General features: G+C 34.2%; 1 long non-coding RNA gene across 1 annotated transcript; it reads right to left on the bottom strand.

Annotated features, from left to right (window-relative positions):
- Positions 1–583: 583 nt before the first annotated feature.
- LOC118768259 lies at positions 584–12,815 on the bottom strand. The gene is made up of 4 exons (XR_005004090.1): positions 12,705–12,815; positions 1,161–1,166; positions 827–831; positions 584–597 (listed from the first exon to the last, which is right to left on the bottom strand). It is a non-coding gene; the product is annotated as an uncharacterized LOC118768259 (long non-coding RNA).
- Between the last annotated feature and the right edge of the window lie 13,990 nt (positions 12,816–26,805).

Here is a 26,805-nt window from a genome sequence, read left to right as displayed (position 1 = left end):
GGGGATGGGGCTAGTCGATTACATCGATCCCAGTGCGTAACTAGTACTTATTTCATCGACCCCGAAAAGATAAAACTACTGGGATACATTTTACACTTTCTATAGTCTCTGTAATTCAATAGCTAGTTCCTGGTACTTTACTATTTTTTCTATATTTCTTATATTAATTTTTTTCATCATTTGGGACTGGAAAGTCAATTATCTAGTACTTTCTATTCCCTTTATCTACTACTACCAAATCAGGCCTTCTATCTTCTATTACTCTATCAGCCTGAAGGTTCCACAACATCTTGTATTTCTTACTTTTTAGTACTTACTAGGTTCATGTTCATACCATTTATCAGTATGTTCAAATCCTAGCTTTTTACACAGCTCCATGTGGGTCGCTCTCCCTAGATTGTCATGTCTTTTCTTGTATTCTTTCTGTGCCAGCATGCTACGTTCACTTACTATATGAGTAACTCTTTCCTCTTGATTTGCTTAATCTACATAGGGATTCTACTTGTTTTTTTGCTTTTTTTTTTCAATCTTGACTTTTATCCAGTTAGTCTTTAATGCTTGATCTTGCGCAGCTACTAACAAACTTTCTATCTCTCTCTTCAGCCTTCCTTTCTGCAGACATAACCATATCTCACTATTACTATTTGCTGCGACTGTCACGGAGGATCTACCATGCAACGCTTTCACCTGCCAGCCAGATAATTTCTATTCTTTTTTTTGGGGGGGGGGGTTTAAGTTCGTTTGGTACTCTGGTTTCCCTATGTCTTGCTGTGACTCTAGCAACTTTTAATAAACTTTCTTCACTGTTGCCTGCATAGGCGTCTACATCTACTCTAGCTAACTACGTCATTTAACCCTCTTCCAACGTCCTTTCTAAGCAGGCATAATCTTGCTACTCCTGCCCTTGGGTGGAGCCCTCCGTTCATTTTAAATTCCTTCCTTGTTCTGTCTTGCTTTGCTAATTCAGTTCTTGTGCAATCTACAAAAGATGCTGAGTATCTAAGTAATAATACTGCCCAAGTAATTATAGCCTTCACTAGATTCGAACCATTTAGCTTTCACTTCATTAGCTTCCTCACTGTTTTGATGTACTCCTCAATTTTCGTTTTCATTTCTCTAGTTACTACTGTGAGATTCTAATATTCCAAGATACTTGTAACTCTCTCCTATTTTCAATGATTTTAATGCCTTGTCATCTAGTAATTGAATGCCTTCGCTGTTGTCTACCTATCCCCTTCTCGTGACTAATATTGATCACTTATCTATGCTAAGTTCCATGCTAGCATCTTTGCTGAAGAGTCTTACAGTCTGTATTAAAGAATCTCTTTTCATTCTTACTAAATTGCTTCAGATCATCCATGTAAAGCAAATTATTTATTTTTTCCATTACTATTTCTGAACTGATACTCTGCCTTTGCCTTCCTTAATACTAAACTGAGGGGGATCAAATATAAGACAAATATTAAAGGAGATATCAAGTCGCCCTGGAAAATTCCTCTTTTGATATTAAGTTTCCCTAAGAGTGTGTTACCTCTGTAGAGATCTACTTTCAATTTTTCATGCTAAGGCTAATAAATTCGTTAGTATCAGTTGTCCTTTCCTTATTGGTAACACTATTATTTTTCTTTTGGGTTCTTCTTTGGTTTGAGTTGTATCTCTTATGTTGTTTGTCTTTCCTAGTGCCTGGTCTTTCTTTTCCAGTTCTCTTGTGACCTCTTCTACCTCCAATTCTGTCGTCCACTTTCTTCTCCTAATAGCATTAGCGTGATCGACTAATCTTTACTGGTCCACTGCTGAGCGAGTGGCTTTCCCTTAAAGGTCCAGTTTCATTTGTGCAGTTACAAGTATAGTTCATAATCTGAGGTAAGGTAACGTTCATCATCATCATCATCATCATCATTATTATTATTATTATTATTATTATTATTATTATTATTATTATTATTTATTATTATTATTATTATTATTATCATCATCATCATTATTAATATTATCATTATTATTATTATTATTATCATCATTATTACTATTATTATTATTATGTCGCGTCACAGCTCCACCCTACAACTTAAAGAGGTAACATTTTTCTCAACGAATGTGCTGCTCCAAGTATTGCTGCCAACGGAGGACTTTCTATGAAGTTTAGTATTTGCAGCTCTCGGCGCTAGAGTATTGCTTTCTTTGAGATGGTTCCGAGTGTACCGATGACAATAGGTACCACAATTACTTTTGAAGCTCTACAAATGCATTTCAATTTTAATGGTAGTTCCCGAGTCTCTCGTCCTCTGTCTTCACAATATTCTGGTCTATACGTAGAGCTATGCGGAAAAAGGTCCATTCTTTGGCCTAAATTCGTAGGAGAGTGATATCTGGTCGGTTATGTTGCAGATTATTATCTGTGTAGCTTGGCATATCCCATGACAGTTTCACCTGATCATTCTTTGCTATTGGCAAAGGTTGCTGATCATACCACTTGTTGGAACATTCTAGCGCATGTTCCTTGTATGGTGGTGGTGTTAGTGTTGATGGGGGGGGTTGTAACCGAAATGATGGTGTTGGTGCTGGTGGTGTGGTGGTCGTCGTCGTCGTGGTGATCGTCGTCGTGGTGATGGTAGAGTGCTGGTACTGGTGCTGGTGCTGGCTTTTATTAACTGTGTTAATATTAGTATTAGTGTTGTTACTGGAGAGAAACATGTTTATGTGGAGATGCTAGAGGCGGTACAAACATATGCAAAAAGAAAGAAAACGAAAATAAAAAATTTATAATGATCATCATCATCATCATCATCATCATCGTTATCGTCATTATGCCATCTTAAGTCATTTTTTTTTTAGAGTTAAAGGTGGAAGTCAGGTGTTCTTTGATGTTGTTATGGGATAATACGATGAAAATAAAATTTATGAATTAATAGGATTGCATATCTTACACTTATTTCGGAAGATATGCCCCTCTGTATTTTTCGTTCTATCTCATGAATAGACCGAACTTTGTGCAAATAGAAAAGAGTCTAATCATTATTGCGAAGTATGAAAGGCAACACAATGGATTTCCTAAGAAACGAATTGTCAGAGTTATACTTAAAAATCACAGTTGATACGAATGTAAGTTGAATTAATTTCTTAGGCATAAATTTAAATTTAGGTACTGATAAATGTATTCTTTATAGTAAAACCTAATGAGAAACTACAGTGTATTAATGTAAATACCAAACAACCTCCGGTAATGTTAGTTAATGACATTCGTAAGTACATATCCAGCTTGTCCTCCGGCAAAGAACTCTTTAACAATACTATGGTTTGAAAGGTAGAATACATTAGATATATAACAACAGTAATATTCATTATTGCAAATGTAGGAAATGAAAGATTATATTGTAAAGTCTTCCCTAAAGTTTAATGTTCATTCTGATATTGTCAGGCTTTTTCTATACCTTATAAATAAATATTGCCTCATAGGATATAGATGTCATACGACCATTATTAAATATTGCATTCAGATTAGCTACAGTTGAACCAAAACTTCACAACATCAAAAGTTAGTATAAAGAAAAAAATATTTCTTACACAAACACGCAAACCGTTTCTTTATTATGTAATTCAAAAACATTTATGTCTGCCCTCTCAGTGATATATGTCCCCATTCCAGATGACAGTCAAATACAAAGTTATGCGTGTCTCATAGAAAAGCTATTCTAAATAAAATATTCTCGAAATAATATACGTACATTCAGACACTAAATTTTCACTATCTAAAGAAATCCAAAGTTTAATGAATGATAATATTAACCGTTATGGATCGATTGATTTGTTATAAAATGTACGTCTTACCGTAATAAAGGTTCCAGAAGATGCAATGTGTCTCTCTCATGAAAATGTAACATTCTGTGATAATTTTTTTCAAATTATCAGCAAAAGATCCGAATTGGTGTATTTTTGTAGTCAATTCCATTACTATTGTATACATGCACACAGACATGTTCATATTTATATACACCCATTTATATATATACATTATTTATTCTAAGTGTCTCTTAAAGGCTTACTACTGTTGCATTCAGGGGAAATCACCACAATGATGATTTCCCTATGAATGTCAAGGAAGAGTACTGTAAGTGATTCTTATTCAATAAATTAATATGCCCTCTACTTCAGAGTGACTTATTTTAACTGTGATTTCCTCTGTTTCGAATGGATATCGGAGTACTTTTATATGCGTATATGCATATTTGTATGAGCACACACTCACGTACACACACATATAAAACATACAGGGCATATAGATCTATGTATGTAGGTAGATAGGTATATGTGTATGTATGTATGTACACACACACACAGACACACACATATATATATATATAAACACACACACACACACACACATATATATATGTGTGTGTGTGTGTGTGTGTGTGTGTGTGTGTGTGTGTGAATATATATAAATTATTAAGGTGACTATTCGCAATTTACAACCGAAAGACAATAAGTATAGTCGTCACTAAAGTGATAGGGGGTGCTAGCCAGCACCAACATTGCTAGAAATAAGAGTCAAAACAACTTTTAACCACGTGAGAGCACTTCTCTAACGACTGACAAGGGAGACAAGCTCCCTCCCTACGGCAAGCGAGATGCAGTCATATCAGCACTGATTTCAGATTTGATTAATCTTTATCAGTGACCCATTACTCCGTCGCCGAGGGTTAAGTAACTTAACTCACCCTGTCAGTCTTATACAGAAGACCAAATGAAACATTGACTGATTCAGAAAGTAGTTAATTGAGAATTAGAGATTATTAATGTGCCTATTCGCAATTTACAACCGAAAGGCAACAAGTGTAAGATGCCTTCATGGCTGAGGCTCCGATGAAGCTATAAGGTGTTTCTCAGGCATTCATCCATGAGACCACCACATCCCACAGCGGAAACATTTGTAAGCTAATGACGTTCGTAAGATAATTGTTTATTCCTTCGTCATTTATTTTTCAGATAACCGCTCTGTACTCGACTAACGTTTCGTTCAAAAGAATTACGTATGTTAAGTTCGACACCAGGTTGTTAGTCTTGTAATGGCAACAAAGTATGTCCTTTGATTAGTTTTAATCCTTCAGCTATTTAATGCTTGGGGGGGGGGGCTGCAATCGCCTGGATTATTGATTCTGTTATTATCATTTTTAAATAGTTACACCAGATAATAACAGAGTCAATGGTATCTTCGCAAATTATTTTTTCGAGAATTATTTGCTCCGTGTTGAAATTATATATATAATCCTTTGATTACGCATTACAAGACTAACAACCTGGTATAGAATTCAAGATACGTGGTTCTTTTGAACGAAACGCTAGTCGAGTACAGAGCAATAATAAGAAAAATAGATGACAAAGGAATAAACGCTTATCTTATGAGCTTTTGCTCGAATAATAAAGAAAAACTGTGAATCACGCATGTACTTCTGTAAAAAAAAACTACAGCTTATAATGATAGCCAGTGATTCCCAAGGTGGGGCCTGAGAAAATTCAGGTGGGGCGCGGGGCATAGACGTGGGCTGTGAAAATATTTGTACATGACGAGCGGTCAACGCGGGCACAACCTTAGATTCCGTCTTTCCTTTGAAGCCTCCACATCGGAAACTCTCGCACCCCAGCGAGACAAAGAAGATCCCGCACTGAGCAATAAACTTACTATTCAGATAAGCCAATCAATTGCCTCAATTAGTCTTTTGTTAGCCCTATTGAAAATGAGCAAACCAAACAAGAAGAAGACTCGTCAATACGCGGTGGAGATTTTGAAGTTTGGATTCATTCCTGATGAGCATGATGAGCGTAAACCGTTTTGCTTATTATGTAATCAGACGATGAGCAATGAGTCAATGAAGGCAGGTAGGCTGGAAGCGCACTTAAAGGTAAGATATCCTAATAATTCTAATTTAGATTTGGAATACTTCAAATCATTGAAAGAAAAATTTAAAAACCGAACAAAACTCACTTCACTATTTCATGCAAAACAAGCGCCTCATACTCGTGCCCTTGAAGCCAGCTACGAAATCTCCTTGCTTATAGCAAAACATGGAAAGAATCACACTATTGGAGAGCAACTGATTAAACCTGCTATCTCAATATTCTTAAAACTGTATTACAAAAAGATGATGGAGATATCAGGACTATGCCACTCAGTAATAACACTGTCTCGAACAGAATAGATGAAATGGGGCAAGATGTTGAAAGCCAGCTCATTGAGAATTAAAATTGCGTAAGTTTTCATTACAAATGGACGAATCCACAATCCGGGACAGTGAGGCTCTGTTATTGACTTATGTGAGGTATATTGACCACGAGGAGTTTCAGGAAGAGATGCTGTTCTGCGAATCGTTTGAAACCACCACAACTGCAAATGATATTTACATCAAAATCAAACATTATTTGGATGCAAACAAAATACCAAAGGAAAACTTACTGGCATGTGCGGCAGACGGTGCACCTGCCATGATGGGCAAGAATACGGGATGCTTAAAAATGATGAAGGATGAAAATCCAAACATGTTGACTGTCCATTGTGTAATACACCGAGAAAACTTGGTTGCCAAGAAATTGTCCCCTGTTCTTAACAAGTTTCTTCAAAGTGTGATCAAGTGTGTCAACAGCATTAAAAGAAATTCTAAATCTGAACGTCTTTTTAAGCAGTTTTGTATAAATCAAAGTGCCGAACATGTTCGATTATTGCTTCATACGGAAGTAAGATGGCTATCAAGTGGAAACTGCTTAAAGAGGTTCATGGAATTATTTGATCAGATTAACGACTTTCTTAGTGATAAATGTGAAATGAAATTGCTGTCAACAACGGATGGAAAAGCATTTGTCAGTTATTTGACAGACATATTTGAGAAACTTGGAAACTTGAATAAACAACTTCAAGGTGCAAACATGACACTTATTGATGCAAAAGCAAAGATTTTTGGATTTATTACAGCTCTCGAATTATGGAAAAAGAAATTTTCCAAAAGAAATTTCAGTGAACTTTACTGGTTGAGTAAATGTGAAATAACGAATGATGCTGGCATTGTAATTATTGATCATTTAAATATCTTGATAAAGGATTTCAATGACAGATTTTGCGATTTAAAGGCAATGAATTTTCCTTCTTGGTTAACTCAACCGCTTCTGATTAACGTTTCTGATGCTACAATCCAATACCAAGAAGAGTTATCAGAATTACAACATGATGAATCAGTGAAGACTTTGTTTAAATTGAAAGGTACAAAGATGTGGCTATATGACGAGGTTGAAAGAAAATATCCTAAAATTTCTACATCAGCGAGAGAGCTACTGATTCCTTTCCCTTCGTCTTATTTGGTCGAATGTGGTTTTAGTGCAGTTGATAATTTGCTCGAAGCCAAGAGAAACCGGCTTGAGATTACAAAACGTGGCGATTTACGACTGAAATTAACAAAGTTGTCTCCTCAAATTAAAAACTTGTGCTGTATGCATCAGGCACAGGGTTCTCACTAAATTAGTCGAGCTGACCGTCAATAATTGAACTGAAAAAACGTGTTTCTTTATTCTTTATAAATTGACATTTTTTAAAAACATGAGAAATCGTAATAATTTTATCGATTTATTGGGTGTTATGCACTTTCAGTGCCTGTTGTTTCAATTCTCAAACTATTTTTTTGTATTTTGAATACAATTTTTTAATTTTTGATTTTTTTTCAATTGTAAGTAGGCCCACATGTACTTGTAAATGTGAGTGGACATGGGAAAAGGTGGGGCGTAAAAACTTTTGCTATGAAAAAGTGGGGCGCCGGGAAAAAAGGTTGGGAAACACTGATGATAGCGAAATCTCTCTCCGTAACATAATCTCTGGTTTGGTTGGAAACTCTCGCCCTCTCTCGCGTTCACCCTCTATGTGTGTGTGCGTGGGCGGGGTTTGAGTGTGTGTGTGTGCGTGCGCGAGTGTGTGTTTTTATGTATGTATGTACGCAAACACACACACACACACACACACACATATATATATATATATATATATATATATATTTATATATATACACTTCTCAACACGGACACTGAAGATATTAAGTTACCATTTTCCAAGACAAGCTTTATTCTGTTAAAAGAAGTCTATTACAAAAGGAAAAGAAAATCCACTTCAGTCCTCCATTGAATCATTTCAGAAAATATTTGAATGATTATACTCTTACTGCCATTTTAAAGGACCAATTTGTCATGAATGAAGAAAGTTTAATAAAAATATGAAGAAAGTTTAATAATAATAATAATAATAATAATAATAATAATAATAATAATAATAATAATAATAATAATAATAATAATATTGATAATGATAATAATGATAATAATAATAATAATAATAATAATAATAATAATAATAATAATAATAATAATAATAATAATAAGTTGGAACTTACATACATTGGAAGCTATGCCAACATTATGGAATAACAACAGAAAAAAGATGGTATAGGCACACACCAGAAAAGGTCACAGAAAACGAGAAAGCAACCATACTCTGGGATATGCCGATACACACAGATAGAGAAATTAAGGCCAACAGACCAGATATAGTTGTCAGAGACCATGAAGAAAAAAAGTGCTTTCTAATTGATGTATCAGTACCGGCAGATGACAACGTGTCTCTAAAAGAAATGGAGAAACTCTCAAAATACAAAGACCTGGAAATAGAGGTAACTAGAATGTGGAATCTGAAAACAGAAACAATTCCTATCATAGTAGGTGCATTAGGCATGATAAAAAAATATTCAGACAAATACTTAACAAAAACACCAGGACTTACAAACACATATAACATACAGAAAATTGCACTACTAGGCACTGCACACATCCTACGCAGAACACTTTCCATACAATAACCATCAGAGCATCACAACAAATCACAGCACATACCCAAGGCACACAGAGCTGCGCTCGGTAGTGAAGTGAAAGCACGCTATAAAAATAAAAATAAAACTACTGAATAATAATAATAATAATAATATTAATAATAATAATAATAATAATAATAATAATAATAATAATAATAATATTAATAATAATAATAATAATAATAATAATAATAATCATAATCATAATAATAATAATAATAATAATATTAATAATAATGATAATAATAATAATAATAATAATAATAATAATAATAATAATGATGATAATAATAATGATGATGATGATGATGATGATGACGATGATGATGATGATGATAATGATAATGATAATAATAATAATAATAATAATAATAATAATAATAATAATAATAATAATATTAATGCAGTACCAGGCAGTGGCTCTCGTGGCTCCTGATTTTATCTGATTGGAAGTGTCATCATGTACAATGTCCAGTCTTAGTATAAAAGATGGACTATAGCAAATATTCTGCTCAATACCACAGATTTGCTTGTCAGTTATTTGACCTTAACCAGTTGAGCATGCCCCTTAGTGGCTGACGATATGTGCATCTCTGATCACGAGCAGAAGTAGTTGGGGAGCATCAGAGCCATGTGTTGAGAGGGATTCTTTGGGGTTTGAATAATTCACCTCTGGAAACATGGGTGGTTCTTTCAACATCCTTAAACAATCCTTATTCAGGGACCTTTTGAGCGGGATGGGCTACTCAACCTGAAGAAAATTCTAACTGGGCCCCACCTGCAAGGTCATGTGCTGTTTATCTTGATATGAGATCACCATGTCGCGCACATATGGTTGTAATGCATGTGCCTGGTGTACCTTTATCAGACGGGTAGTCATGATGGGTATACTGGGCTTCGTATATTTTACCCCAGTGTCACTTTGATGGCATGAACTGCTCTCTCACTCAATAATAATAATAATAATAATAATAATAATAATAATGATGATAATAATAATGATGATGATGATGATGATGATGACGATGATGATGATGATGATAATGATAATGATAATAATAATAATAATAATAATAATAATAATAATAATAATAATAATATTAATGCAGTACCAGGCAGTGGCTCTCGTGGCTCCTGATTTTATCTGATTGGAAGTGTCATCATGTACAATGTCCAGTCTTAGTATAAAAGATGGACTATAGCAAATATTCTGCTCAATACCACAGATTTGCTTGTCAGTTGTTTGACCTTAACCAGTTGAGCATGTCTCTTAGTGGCTGACGATATGTACATCTCTGATTACGAGCAGAAGTAGTGGTGCAGCATCATAGCCACTTGTTGAGAGGGATTCTTTGGGGTTTGAATAACCTCTGGAAACATGGGTGTTTCGTTCAACATCCTTAAACAACCCCAATTCAAGGACCTTTTGAGCGGAATGGGTTACTGGACCAGAAGAAAATTCTAACTGGGCCCCACCTGCAAGTTCATGCGCTGTTTATCTTGATATGAGATCACCATGTTGCGCACATATGGTTGTGATGCATGTGCCTAGTGTACACTTATCAGACGGGTAGTTATGATGGGTATACTGGGCTTCGTATATTTTTACTCCGGTGTCACTTTGATGGCATGCACTGCTCTCTCACTCAATAATAATAATAATAATAATAATAATAATAATAATAATAATAATAGTAGTAGTAGTAGTAGTAGTAGTAGTAGTAGTAGTAGTAGTAGTAGTAGTAGTAGTAGTAGTAGTAATATTTGAAATAGGAAGAAATTCAAGCTTGCAAACAGTAATGGTCGTGCCTAAAATAAATGGTGTGTTGGGAGCTGTAAGGAAACCATAGACAAATCACTGAAGAAGATTGAATTAGAATGCTCGATAGATCTACAGAAAATTTGTTTCTTAAGGACAGCAAGCATTATCAGGAGGGTTCTATGCACTTCAAAGACTGCTGAAAACTTGTGGATGTCTGAGATTACAAGTAGTAACCTGCTACCCTCATAAATACTATGAGGAATTAGACCGATCCTGAGTCAAACGAAAATAATAATAATTGCTTATCTCCGTTCTTTTTTGTTCTCTGTATGATCCCTCTGACCTTGGTATTTCGGAAAATGAACCTGAGATATCAACTAAACGTAAAATGTCAAATAATCAACTACATTCCTTTTCATGGATAATCTGAAGCTGTATGCTAAAGATAAAGCACAAGTGAGTCCTTTGGTGAACACGGTCCACAGTTTTAGTGCTGATATTAGAATGGAATTCGGACACAAATAGTGTGATATGAAGTACCTAAAAAGAGGTAAGGTACAGTCCCTAGCAAGGTTAGTACTATCTAATAGAGACCTAATTAAACAAATTGAAAAGAAGGCTTCTAATAACTTGGCATACTCGAGTTCAACGAGATAATGGAGAAGTAAATGAAAGAGCAACTGATGATGGAATATTTCCGAAGACCAAGATCGGTATTGTGCCCAAAATTGACCGGATGGAATAAAATCCAAGTAGTTAATACATGAGCGCTAGCATCAGTTCGGTATGGAGTTGGAATCATAAAATGGCAAAAGAAAGAACTGATAAATATGGATACGAAGACAATCAGTTCTATGTAGCCACAACCGAAGTTGCTGTAAAGCATAGGTGAGACAGGTTGAAGAATGGAACAATAAAAACAGTGACCGAGAGCACAATACTGACAGCGCAAGATCAAGTTTTAGCCACAAATTGGAGTCAACCTTAAGAATGAGCAAGTGTCTCTAATTACTGAATCTATAATAGATTTGATGAAGCCATTACCCATATCGTGAACGATTGCCTCCGATTTACTCGAAACAAATATAAGTTGTGAGGAAAAATGATGAGGTAGCGAAAGTGCTACATTTGAAATTTTTCACATATGGTAGCTATAGCTATCAGATTAGTCTTGTTCGTTCTTATTTTGTGAGTCCCAGCTTTTCAGGATTGATATTGCAGCTAATAACCAAGTTCCACAATAATTATAAATGTATTCAATATTCAGAAGTAGTGTATATATTTAAAACACAAAACGATGACTTACACAAGGCTTGTCTCATTTTCTTCTTTATCCTAAATGTCAAAGTGAGACCTTACAACCACAGAGTGTTGTGTATTATCGCAAAATGCGTCTTTGCTACATCATAGTGAGAAGAACGATTTCAAAGCAAAATCATCAGAAAAAGAATATAGGAAATAAAAAATTACAACATCGATTACATCGTGTTTTATGGAAAATCTATTGCCATGACATTCAGCCACTGCAAATAATGGAATGTTTTTTATTACTTGGTAAACATAGTTTTCCAGCTGGGGCAGCCATTGACAAACTACCCCAATATCCTTGCCAAGAAAGCACAACGCGAAAGTCAGAACTAAGTAACGCTTGGCTTCATCAGATGGAAGAATTCGCGCTCGGATATAATCAAGGCGCTGCAAAAAGCGTACGATACTTGATGACAATGAAACATAGGAATGCATCTTATCAATCTTAATTTCCCTCTTTTGAGTAAAACTTCTCATTTCCTGTCTTTATATATTCTGAAGTGTTCTGTCTTTCAATTTATTCCTATGAAAGGAAAAAGTTAACCGTAATCCGCTCCAAAATCATTACAATCTGTGATGTATTTCAATTTTAAACTCTTATAATTTTAAGATCCTTATAATAAGCAAGAAGGAAAAAGGAAATATTAGATATTCTATAGTCTTTACTCTTGATTTAAAATTCAATTTCGTAATCCCGAATTAACTAGATATTTTTTTTTTTAAATTACTCTGCTTACTGATATTATGCAGTTAAAAACACAAAGTACAACTTTTACAAATAACATATATATATGTATATGTGTATATGTATATACACACATACATATATATATGATAATAATGATAATAATAACAATAATGTATAACATCACTCTAGTAAATATATTTGTTTAAGTATAAATTTCCTCGGTTTTTATTCTGTTTTTTTTTTACTATTTATTATATTATTATTACCATGTGTTTTTTTATGAATTGGGTCGCAGCATTGTTTAAGGCGGTGCTCCAGCATGGCCGCAGTCAAAATGACTGAAACAAGTAAACGCGTAAACGAGTTACGATAGCCAGGGGTAAACCATGTATGAAATTCTTTTGTCTTATATCAAACTATATAAACTATATCAAACTATAGTAAACTAGATATACTGTATTTCACACTGAAATCGCTATTCTCACTTTGAAATGACATATACTAATTCAAAATTACAAACTTTAGTCTTGGAAGTGGCATCAGTTTTTTTAACTTTGTGTGTGTGTGTGTGTCTGTGTGTATGTGTGTGTGTGTGTGCGTGCGTGCGCGCATGCGTGTGTGCGTGAGTGTGTGTGTGCGTGTGTGTCTTCTCGTTTATGCTCACACATACATACGCATAGAGACACTTTTACATATAACTGTTATATAAATAGACGTGTGACACAGTTGTTTGTAACTTTGGTAACCAATCATCTCGATGCCAAATCTTTTTAGGATATATTACAAATATATTTACTTGTATATGTCGCGTTGTCTCTCTTTTTCCATCGTTTAAATAACCGGCAGCGTGAAGCTACAACAGTTCAATTAATCTACTAAAAAAATTGTATACATATATATAAATTTGTGTGTGTGTGCCTAGAAGGATAGGCAGATAGATTGCTACCTGGCTAAATAGACAGGCAGACAAAGGTTATTTAGCATATATATTATGTTAAACATTTTAAGCATTAACTTGTACTCAAGAGGACAACCAATAGATACGTTGTTTGTGTGGCTTCGTGTGTTTGGGAAGAGGTCAAGCAACTTTAGGTAGTAGGTATTTAATCAATTACATCAAATTCACTATTTGACTAACACTTGCCTACGTATATATATATATTATATATATCATGGCTGCCGAATAATTGTCACATATTACATTTACAGAATAATTCCTCTATTTACATAATATCGAGGTCTCTTTCTTTCTTTTGTTGTCTTACCATTTTTATCAACATATATAGAAAGATAGATAGATAGATAGATAGATAGATAGATAGATAGATAGATAGATAGATAGATAGATAGATAGATAGATAGATAGATAGATAGATAGATAGATAACTTTCTTTATTGGCCACAGAGGGCTGAAACAGAAGGGATAAATACAAGTGTAGAGCTTTTCTTTTCAAAAATGGAAAAGAAAAAGGAAAAAATGGGAACAGAAGTAAAATTACAATCAAAAGGGATTGGGGAAAAAGTGATCAAAAGGGATCGTGTATCACAGAAAGAAATTTTTTAAAAAGTAAGAAACAAGATTAGGTCCATCTGTGGAAAGAAAAGCCTACAGAAATGACCACGGTAACCTCAGGGAGGGAGTAAAAATAAACACATGAGAGCAAAGTGCTGTCTCTCTCTCTTTTACGATTTACAGGATCATGCTCAAAGTGGTTTCGTCGCTCGCACGCACCCTTTTTGTTACATTCACCCACCAGATAAATGATAGGTATTTATACACACACACACACACACACACACGCACACACACACATATATATATATATATATATATATATATATATATATATATATATGACACTCTGCGCGTGTGATATGAGTGTCTGTACATATATATGCACACGCAAACACACACACATACGCATAGTCATCATAGTGTGTTGGTGTATTTATAAGAGTTTTCAATTACTAATTAACTTTATGAACTAAGTAAAGAAAACCCGATACTTTTGTCAGAGTTGTTTCTATTTATAACGTCTAGCTTCATAGTATCTAATCCTTTAATAATTCCATACTCGAAAGTAATTTTCAAGCGGAGATGGCTGCAAGACGATGGAGGCGTATGATAGAAAATACTCCAGTCCAATATGAGGAGACGGCGCTAATGAGATATGAATGTGGTGTGTGTGTGTGTGTGTGTGTTTGGGTGCGTGCGTATGTGTGTGTGTGTGTGTTAAATATTTCAACATTTCTGTACAAATTGGGCAATGTTTTACCTTTCAGATCTTCAGAGAAACTTTACATTATAACACGCACATATCCACACAAACGCATACGCACAAGCCCACATACTCATGCACATTCACACATACGCACAGACACACACACACACATACACTCACATTTCCACACACACACATGCATACACACACACATGCATACACACACACACATATATATATTTTTTTGAAGTAGGTCCATTTCCAACAGAAACTGATGGAAACCTGCTACTGCCAACATGTAATCCTGTATCAACCGCTCCTAGCTGACTGACTCACAACTCTTACCTAGCTGTATAGAACAAATAGAGCCCGTCAAAACCTGATGAGCCCGTTAAATACCAACTTTACCAATATCCTGGTCGAATGTTGGGTAATGCCAGGATTATCAATTCCCATGAAACACTTAACTCCCGTTATTTTTAATTTGAAAATATTAAGAGCCCCAATGTTTATGCTACACCAGTTTTTCATATTTAATTCTATATATACGTGTGTATTCACATATATACGTACGTGTGTTTTCATACACGTGCGCGAATGCAGACACAAATCTTGAATTGTGTCTGACGAATCATACACAGATGGTCAATATGTTACAGAGCATATGTTTTACTGAAGCTGAATATTTATCTCGCAGCTCTAGTTTCAAGCCTCTGCGATCTTCAGGCGATAACAGTTACAACTCCGTTACTTCAGTGAGTGAGGTTTCTTGTGCATATCTCTTTAGTGATTTTATTTTTGGTGCGTATTGACTGACTGCTATTTTTATACCTTTTCACTGATTACTTTTGTTTGTTGGGTTTGATTGTCGCTTGTACTTTGCGTTGTAATTTTACTTTTATTGGATTTTCATTTCCTGATCTTGTTTGTTCATCTAATTAAAGCTGTTTGTTTGTTTTTTATTAGATTTGTTTTGTTGACTTTGATCTTGTTTTTGTTGAAAGTAGGGAGTGCTTAAAACTTGTCTGTTTGTGAGTGCATTTTATCGTTAGTGGAATATTTTTAGGTTTTTTATTTGATGTTTCATCTATTCGTATTATTATTGTCTGATTTTCCCTCTTGAATTATCTGTTAAACAAAAAATATATGCATTAATACAGATACTAAATTGTATTTAAACAACAACTGTAAATGTACCACCAAACAGTGGTATATTTGCATTTGTTGTCGAAATATAATTTAGCCTCTCTATAAGAATTTATGTCTTTATTTTAATAGATAAGTTACAAATAGTGTTACAACAATTATTACATCAATAACTGTTGGCGTCTGAAGATCGCAGTGATGCAAATGACAACTCTCGAGATAAGCATTTAGTTTCAATAAACTCTGTATTTATGCGTGTGCATGTGATGTGTATGCGCTTCAGTGTGTTTATAAAAGACTAAGTTTCAATAAAAATTATACAAAGCCTTTTAAGCATCATTTCGTATCAAAAGCACAACAAGCGCTATGTAATACAACAGATAATATACACGTTTATGTCCTTTCGTTGTGGTTTTAAGAGAAGGTAAGCCATTTGGCGAATGAGATTCTCAATTTCACTATTGACTGCCACTTATACATGGGACCTCACAAATTGAAATTCAAAGATGGTCGGAGGTGAATGAGAACAACAATATCTAAAGTTAGCCCATGACCATAGTTGGAATATTCGGCATGGATGGAAAGTGTCATAAGCTAGTTCATTGTCTCCATTTCAGTTTCCATAAGATTTTTGCTTAGTCATTTTCGATAACTTTCATTAGTCTTGGATCATATCACTTTTCTCTTTGTCCAAGTATATTTTACATGGTTGTTAATATATAAATGATGCAATTCCGTAATTTTTGCAAACTTCCTGTTGTTTCTGCGTCAGGTTCTTACATGTACTCTGACAATATGTAGACTATAATCTCTTCTTTCTCACTGCATATTCGATAAAATGGTGATACATTGTCTTTATCTATGCTTTCTGATTGTTCGTATCCTTATAGCTATGTCTTGGGCTGCCATTGTAGCGCCTTCTGTAACTTACTCTAGAGACTATTTCTTTAACTGACCCATGTATTTGCAGGCAATGTTTCTCAAGAAAATTCTATATAATTCCACTTGTTCAGTTTTCTTTTCTTTAGTTTGCTTTTACTTTCTAACACAAATCTACACTTATCAAATCTCTTCCACCATCATTGCGTTCTATATAAGTCGACCAAATCCACCTTTTTGAGGAACATATTGAAATCGTCATCAGTTTTCTAGTTTCCCTCTCAATATCCTGTAATTCTTGAATGTTCCAGTTAATGACGCATTTGTATGATAGAGGCGGTACACGAGTTGATAGCTGTGATGACATTTTTAGTGTATTGTTGGTCCTTCATACATAATCATTTTTGTGTGTTCTTCATTTACTGCTATCTTTTGTCATTTATCCTTTATGCTACCAGCTTGAAAAGTCCTGAATATGTCCAATTTCCTTGTCCCTTTACTTTATACCCTCAACTGTAGGCAAGTCAATTCCTCTAATCTCAAACAATTTGTTTCTCTTCTTGTTTTTGGAGCGTGTCTAGTAGTTCTGTTTATCATCGTCATCGTTGTCCACAATCGTCAGCGTTGTCATCATTATCATCGACATGAACAGCAGCAGCAGTATCATCATCATCGTCATTGTGATGCTGCTGCTGCTGCTGATGATGATGATGATGATGATGATGATGATAATGATGATGAGATTAACGACCAGGGAAATTGAAGTACATTAAGAAAACAAACATCGACATCAGTACAATAACAGTATTTAATTATAAAACAGAGACGTAGCACCAATCAACAACAGAACAACGACACATGATATTCGTATGATAATGATGAAAGCAATATTCGTATTAGCGACGATGGTGATGGCTGTGTTAATGTACATATATATGTGTTGCCGTACATTTCCTCATATGTAGAAATACATGAAAGATTCATATGAAGATATTTCTAGTATATTAGGTGTGTCAACATAATCACAGACAAACACGCATAAACACACATACCGAATATATATGCATATAGATAGATAGATAGATAGATAGATAGATAGATAGATAGATAGATAGATAGATAGATAGATAGATAGATAGATAGATAGATAGGATAGATGGATGGATGGGTGGTTAGATAGATAGATAGATAGATAGATAGATAGATAGATAGATAGATAGATAGATAGATAGATAGATAGATAGATAAATAGATAGATAGATAGATAGATAGATAGATAGATAGATAGATAGATAGATAGATAGATAGATAGATAGATAGATAGACAGATAGATAGATAGATAGATAGATAGATAGATAGATAGATAGATAGATAGATAGATAGATAGATAGATAGATAGATAGATAGATAGATAGATATAGATGTGTGTGCGCGCATGCAGGCACACATGCACACAGACACGGGCGCGATACTAACACGATACAAATAGGAACACTCATATACATACATACATACATACATACATACATACATACATACATACATACATACATACATACATACATACATACATACATGTATAAGTTCAGGATTCAAGTGAAACAGGTAATTAAATTGTAAAGCACCCGAAACGGAAATCGTGTTTTACACCGAAATCAGAGGAAAAAGTCCATACATACCTACCGAAGTACAAACAGATTATTATTCCAGTTGTATATACAATCAACCAACCCAACTGAGTATATTGTGAGTCTTAGGGCAGTATTTAGAAACACACATTGCACCACTCGTACTGCACTTAATGGACTCTGTATCCACGCTAGTTGCAGTTTCAGGATAAGGTGAACAATAAATAAATAACAGATAGATAATAGTTCATTCACTACAGTTGTTCCAATAAAAAAACTCGTTGGAAACAGCTGTAGTGAATGAACCATTATCCATCTGTTGTTATTTATTTATATATATGTGTGTGTGTGTGTGTGTATTGACCTGCTCGCTTAGACAGCGGGGTGGCGTCAATTCAAGGATAAAACAATGCGAAGCGCATTGTGACCAGCGATGTGTAGCAACATCTGATAGCCTGGTCGGAAACAGAAAAGAAAAAGATATATATATATACACATGCATATATATATATGTATAAATATATATATATATATATATATATATATATATATATACATGCATATATATATGTATAAATTTATATATATGCATATATATATATACATGCATATATATATGTATAAATTTATATATATGCATATATATATATATATATACACATATATACATATACATACATATATATGTATGCATATAATATATATATATATATATATATATATATATATATATATATATTATATATATATATATATATGTATATATATATATATACGAATGTATATATGCGTGTGTGTGTCTGTGTGAGTGTGTATGAAAGCACGTGTATAAAAGTAAGTGTTTGGGAGTATCATATGCATATAAGTATGTATAAATGGATGAATAGATGGCTGAATATATGTATCTTCCGAAATTGCAATGATGTGAGACTCAAGTCAAGGGAATACAAGTTTCAGTTTAAATAATACACGCTGTAACATGTATTGAATATATTATATCACACACATACACACACATACACACGTACACACACATACAATAATGAAATCAAACCAAATAGTGATATATTTTGAAATCATTTAATACGTACGTCCCAGCTTTGCGTAATATATAATAGGAAATGCATCCATTACATAAACCTTACGTAAATTGATAGAAATATTTCAATATATATGGTTAGAGCAGTAAGTCGGCAACTAAGTTAGGAAGATAGATATGTATATTGAGGTTGGTAGAGGAGAATAGGAGGTGAGAAAGTGAGACGGAGAGAAAGGGAATAGGAGAGAAAAATGAAGAGGAAGTCATATACTCACAACGTAATACGTGTGTGTTTGTGTATCTGTATGTGCGTGTGTATGTAGATGTTTGTATATATTGTATATATACGTCTGTGTGGATATATTGTATGTATGTAAATATGTATGTGTGTGTGTGTGTGTGTAGTTGTCTATATATATTGTATGTATACGTGTATGTGGGTATATTGTACGTACGTATATATTTATGTGTGTGTGTGTGTGTGTGTGTGTGTGTGTGTGCGTGTGTACGCATTCATGGATATATTATATAGAAAGAGAGTTGGAGACAGAAAAAAAGGACAAAAAAAGTGGTAAATCGGTTTATAAAATATGTAATTGCATTACTTTACATATAGTTAACATATTCTTGTACACTGGGATATGGAAAACATACGCTGCAGAAATTGACTCCAGAGAAAAAATTCTACTCATAGACAATATGAACGAAAAGCAGAGTGAGGCCATGAATGGCGTCATCAGACGCTAGGTTACATGTGTTTCTATAATGGTGCTGATCGTCAGATTCATCGTACATAGGCACTATCATTCTCCTTGTCCGGTCTTTTACTGTTTATATTTTGTATTGTTTTTACTGTCCTGTTTTTGTTACCATTTTTACCCCTCCGCAAAAAAATCTCAAATTTTATTTAATTTGCTTTTGTGGGAAGGATTGTTTCCATGAAGTCGTGTCTCGCCTTTACCTTCGAAAGGCGGAGTAGATGAAACAGAGGCGGCTGAAGAAGGGGAATGTTCCTTGTGTTGTATGTCTTGTACTCTACTTTTTCGTTGTCTAAGAAAAATGTCCATTTCCTTGGTTTTGTGTTTATGTTTTCGTTTCTCATTGTGTTTGAGGTTTTTTTAGTATCCTGTACGTACATATATGTATGTATATATGCATATGTTTTATTTATTATTTGTTTTATATATATATATATATATATATATATATATATATAAACATGACAGTCAGACATACAAGGAAACCGAACGAAAACAAACATGGAGGGTCGTTAGACAAGACCGAGAGGAAAATAGTGAACGCTAGGAGAAACATTTTTTTTTTGAAGGAGAAAAGATAGAAGAGAGAGAGAGAAGAGAGAGAGAGAGAGAGAGAGAGGAGAGAGAGAGAGAGAGAGAGAGAGAGAGAGAGAGAGACGTCCGTTCTTATGAACTCCCGTGCAAGAAAAAGAATCACGTGAAGAAAAAATGCATGTATAAATATATATATATATATATATATATATATATTATATTATATATATATATATATATAATATATATATATATATACACGTAGAAATGGATGCGTGGCGTTCAAGTCTAACGACCCTTCATGTTTGTTTTCGTTCGGTTTCCTTGTATGTCTCCACTGTCCTGTTTTTGTTCCCAACTTTGACTTGCGCCATAAATCCTAAATTTTATTTTAGAATTGATGGGAACAACTGTCTTTGAAGTCTCAAATTGTCGTTGAATGCTCGAAATGAGGAGTAAATAGACAACTGTTGGAGGGTCCTTTCTCTGCGATTACTTATCCTATTTTTACGTATTTCATGTTGTTTGCACAGTTGGTGACGTCCTGTACCCATAAATGCATATATTTATTATATATGTGTGTGTGTGTGTAATATATATTATTTATTATTTTACCTGAACGCGACGCCTACATTTCCAAGTAAGTTTATCTACATACACACACACACACCCTCATGAGGGTCGAATATCTTAATGCATATTAATCGCCCTACCACTCCCTTTTTCTTGCTCACTCTTCTCAATCACACACCGCAGTTTTTTATCCACTTAGGCATGACCTTGATGAGGCCTTCCGACGTTATTCCCTTGTGTTGAATACAACGGCTTGGGAATTCCAAAGAAGACAGCTGGTCAACTTCTGATACTCTCAGCCGTCTAAACGACTCAAGCCAATCTCTTCCCTCTCTCTCTCTCTCTCTCATACACATACGCGCACGCGTGCACAAAAACACACACACACACACACACACGCGCACACACACACACACACGCACACACACGTATGCACACACATACTGTCTCTCTTTCTATATATATATATATATATCTATTTCCCCTCTCACTTCGTCAAACTTTTTATCTCCGCATCAAAGATTTCACTCACCTTCCCACAATTACGTTCCCAATGATCAAACTAATCAACATCATCCCAAAGAGAAGGCGTGTCTCAGAGTAGCCGGTCAATTGCCCTGCCATTGGTACTAAATATATATGTGTGTGTGTATGTGTGTGTGTGTGTATGTATATATATATATTATATATATATATATATTATATATATATATATATATGTATATATATATATACCTACACACACACATTAAAAATTAATATAAGCAGCTAGGCGCAGTATAAGACCATTAGGGAAAAATTTTATTGTTACAATTTGTAACTACCAGTGGTGAATAGGAGTTAAAATTCTTAATGTTGCAGGGAAGCGCACAATATATATATATATATATATATATAACTCACTTTGATATTTATCATTATATATATATATATATATATATATATATATATATAATATATATATATACACTGTGCTCCTAGCTTCACTCATGAGACGGTTATCTCCCATATCATTGTATATATATTGTGCGCTTAATGCAGCACTAAGATTTTAACTCTTATTTCTTGCAATATAGGTGCTATTCACTACCCTCAATTACCACCCTCAATGCAATCAGTGACGATTAAACTTTTCCTACACACACACACCATATGTATATTATATATATATTTTATATATATATATATATATATATATATATATATATATATATATATATATATATATATATGACGTAGTTGTTAAGAGCACGGGGTACTAACCCTAAGATTCCGAGTTCGATTCCAGGCAGTGACCTGAATAATAATAATAATAATAATAATAATAATAATAATAATAATAATAATAATAATAATAATAATAATAATATCAAAAAATACCTTAGGAATGAAAACCCAGGTTCGAAATTTCCCCAAGACTCCTGATGAATGCTGGAGAGTATATCAGCCGAAACGTTGTGTTAACAACAAACAAGATGAGGACAAATATCCGTCAAATGTAAATAAGGTACATAATTCCTCATCTCTTAAATACAGGACTGTATATTATATATACATGTGTGTGTGCGTGTGTGTACATATGTATGTACATATATATATATGTATATAGATATGTATATATATATATATATATATATATAATATATATATATATATATATATATATATATATATATATATATATATATATATATAGTGTAATAAATAAAATATATGCATACATACAAACATATATGTACGTACCTACATCTACATGTATATATACATGCACATATAAATATATATACGTAGTTACAGGACACCACAAATAGACGTAGAACTCAACAGAAACGAAAACGGAAAAGCCATTTTTTTACAACAGAAAAACAGAGTACAGGACATGCTACACAAGGAAAAATCCCCAATCATCAGCTGTCGCTAGTAGACTTAAGCGTGTTTCGAAGGCAAGACAGGACACGACTCGTCAATACTAAGCCTTCCTGCGAGAGAATTAAAATAAAATAACCTCGCAGAGGGGTAAAACAAGCACGAAAAAATGTAACACAAACAGGACGTAACAATAAAACTACACAATAAAATACAAGATAAAAATACATGTACCAGAAAATAGAAAATGAGAAATAAAAAGAAAATACAATACGAGAAATCAAAATAAACAAGAAAACAAACGAAAAAGGCCTTTTTTCTGGCTGGGACGGAAGAGGTATCTAGCAGCGCATGGAAACATGACTTTACGGTTTGAAGGCAGCGTGCAAAAAGGAAGGGGTTAGCAGTGACAATATATATATATATTCCGTGTTTTTTGTATCGTCTTCTAAATGTTTCACGTTCTTGTCCCAGTTTGTATTTTTTTACATTTACATATATATATATATATATATTAATCTTCTATCTTTTATCGTTTACTTGTTTCCATCATTAGACGGCGGCCATGCCGGGACACTGCGTTGAAGAAATTTAGTCGAACGAATCAGCTCCGGTTGGCCTTGTTTTTTTATTAGTGTGGTACTTGTTCTATTCAGTCTCTTTTGCAGAACCGTTTAGTTATGAGACGTAAACAAACCAACACCCATTGTCTAACGGTGGTGCGGAACAAAATAGTACACAGACACATACACATGTGTGCCTGCGTGCATTTAGATATCATTTATCTTTTATAGTCATTCGACTGCGGCGATGGTGGGACACAAACTTGAAAGGTTTTAGTAAGTACTACTTTAAGACCAGTATTTATTCCATCGGCCCTTCTTGCCAAACAGCTAGGTTAACGGAAACTTAAACAAAGCTACACCGATTGTCAAACGGTGGTAGGAAATAAACACACACACACACACTCACATATGTATATACGATGGACTTCTATCAATTCCAATCTACTAAATCTGAAGGCTTTGGTTGGCCGGAGGCCAAAGTAGAAGTCTCTTGCCCAAGGTGCCACGCAGCGGAACTGAACCCGTAATCATGTGGGACGGAAGCATACTTCTTATCATACAGCCACGCCTGACGTTGTATCAACCTGTACTGAACAATCGTTCGATTAATGTTCTACAGTTTTATATGTAACTATACACAGAAGTAAGCAGCACAAATACAGACGTGTGACTGTGTGTGTGGTCCTTAGACTTAATGATGGGTGTTAATCTTATTCTCGTGAATCTACACCTGATAAATTAGGTGGTTCCTTAGGTACCTATACCTGAGTCCATTCTGTTAGAAGCTAGGTGTCTATATTCTTCCGCACTACTTCCCTCTGTCAGTTTTGGGTGCACTAGAAAGTATTATAGGTACTATATTTTTGCACCTACCTAAACGAATAATATCTTTCCTCCATTCTCCCCTTTCACCACATACATACAACCATATATATATATATATATATAAGCGACTAAGGGCGTCAAGACACCTACACTGCTAAAACATAACAGCTAAAATGCACTAATGTTGTAGCGAAAGTGCATAACTGTATACATATATGCCCCCGTGAGCATATATGTATAGAATTATGTACTAAAACGCATTAGAGCATTTTAGCTTTTATTTCTAGCAGCGCTTGTCTTGACACCCTTATTCGCATCTAGTGACAATTATATTTTTCCTTTAGGGTAACACATAGAGCATGACTGTTTATATTAATTTGTGTGTGTATATATATATATATGCATATATATGTGTGTGTGTGTGTGTGTGTGTGTGTGCGTGTCCACACGCGTTTGTTAACTTCTAGTGAATCTACAGAACTGTTTATTTCTTTTAAAGAATCTTTAATTTAAGAAAATATTTCTTCATATGTGCGTATGTGTTTAAAAATTTATATATATATATATATATCACGTGATCACGTGACCGACTAGTCCATCAGATGTAGTTACACATCGCTGGTCACAATGCGTTCGCATTGTTTTAGCCTTCGAATGACGCCACCGCGCTGGCTAAACGAGCAGGCCAACAGGAGAAAGAATAGGAGAAAGAGTGGTGAAAGAGTACAGCAGGGATCACCACCCCCAGCCGGAGACTCGTGGAGCTTTTAGGTGTTTCCGCTCAATAAACACTCACAACGCCCGGTCTTGGAATCGAAACCGCGAGTCCACTGCTCTAACCACTGGGCCATTGCGTCTCCACATACACCTATATGTATATATATATATATATGTATATATATATATATATATATATATATATATATATATTATATATATATATATATGTGTGTGTGTATGTGTGTGTATATGTTATATATGTGTGTGTGTGTGTGTGTGTGTGTGTATATGTATATATGTGTTTATATATATATATATATATATATATATATATATATATATATATATATATATACACACATACATAGTAAGTGGAGGGATATAATATCCAGGCAGATATCAAATTTCTCTACGTAAAATGCCAAGGCTCGTTACTTCAGATGGTGCATTTTATAATGAATTTCATTTAACTCCCATCTGATGTCAGTTTTTTTTCCTGACTACTTATATTGCAAAGTGCTGTACTTTAGACTATATATATATATATATATATATATATATATATATACATATATATATATGTATATACAAGTAAAGTTACTCGCCACATCAAAGTGGCTGTTGTATGCTACTAGTTTAACCCAAGGCAGATCTTCCACTAGCTGAATATGTGTGTGTGTGTGTGTGTGTGTGTACATTGATATATTTGCATTTATTTACCAGTAGCTATATACATACATATATATATATATATATATATACATACAAATATAGGTATTATATATGTGAGTGTATATATATATATATAAATATATATATATATATACATTATATATATATACTCTCTCTCTCCCGCGCGCACACACACGCATACACACACTAGCTGAATATGTTTGTGTGTGTGTGTGTGTGTGTGTGTGCGTGTATATAAGCATATATGTGTCAGTGTATATGTGTGTAGATATAGATATCGGGGAAACAGACAGACACACAAAATTCTAGAAAGATAAAAAGGTAAATAGACAACTGAGATGTTTATTCTTCTTTAAATAACTGTTTTCGAACCAAACATATCATTCTGTCACACCGTCTGAAATATTTTCTCTGGAGTGGTTTCCCTTTGGCTTTGACTAAGTAAGAACGTGAACCATGGATATGCGTATGGGAAATGATGGTTTGCTAACCATATTCTTTATCTAGAGGCATTAAACACGATAAATAGAAAGGATGTAAGCCTTCTCTTGCTTGATAAAGGAATGCATACTCACAAACGCACACGCACACGCACGTACACACATACACATACAAGCACACATGCACACACAAGCATTCGCACGCACATATACATATACACTTTCATAACTATATAGACAGATATGTGCTTATGCGTATG

The sequence above is a fragment of the Octopus sinensis genome, linkage group LG2, assembly GCF_006345805.1.
Source record: "Octopus sinensis linkage group LG2, ASM634580v1, whole genome shotgun sequence".
Lineage (NCBI taxonomy): Eukaryota > Metazoa > Mollusca > Cephalopoda > Octopoda > Octopodidae > Octopus > Octopus sinensis.
This window is presented reverse-complemented; position numbering and strand designations above follow the sequence as displayed.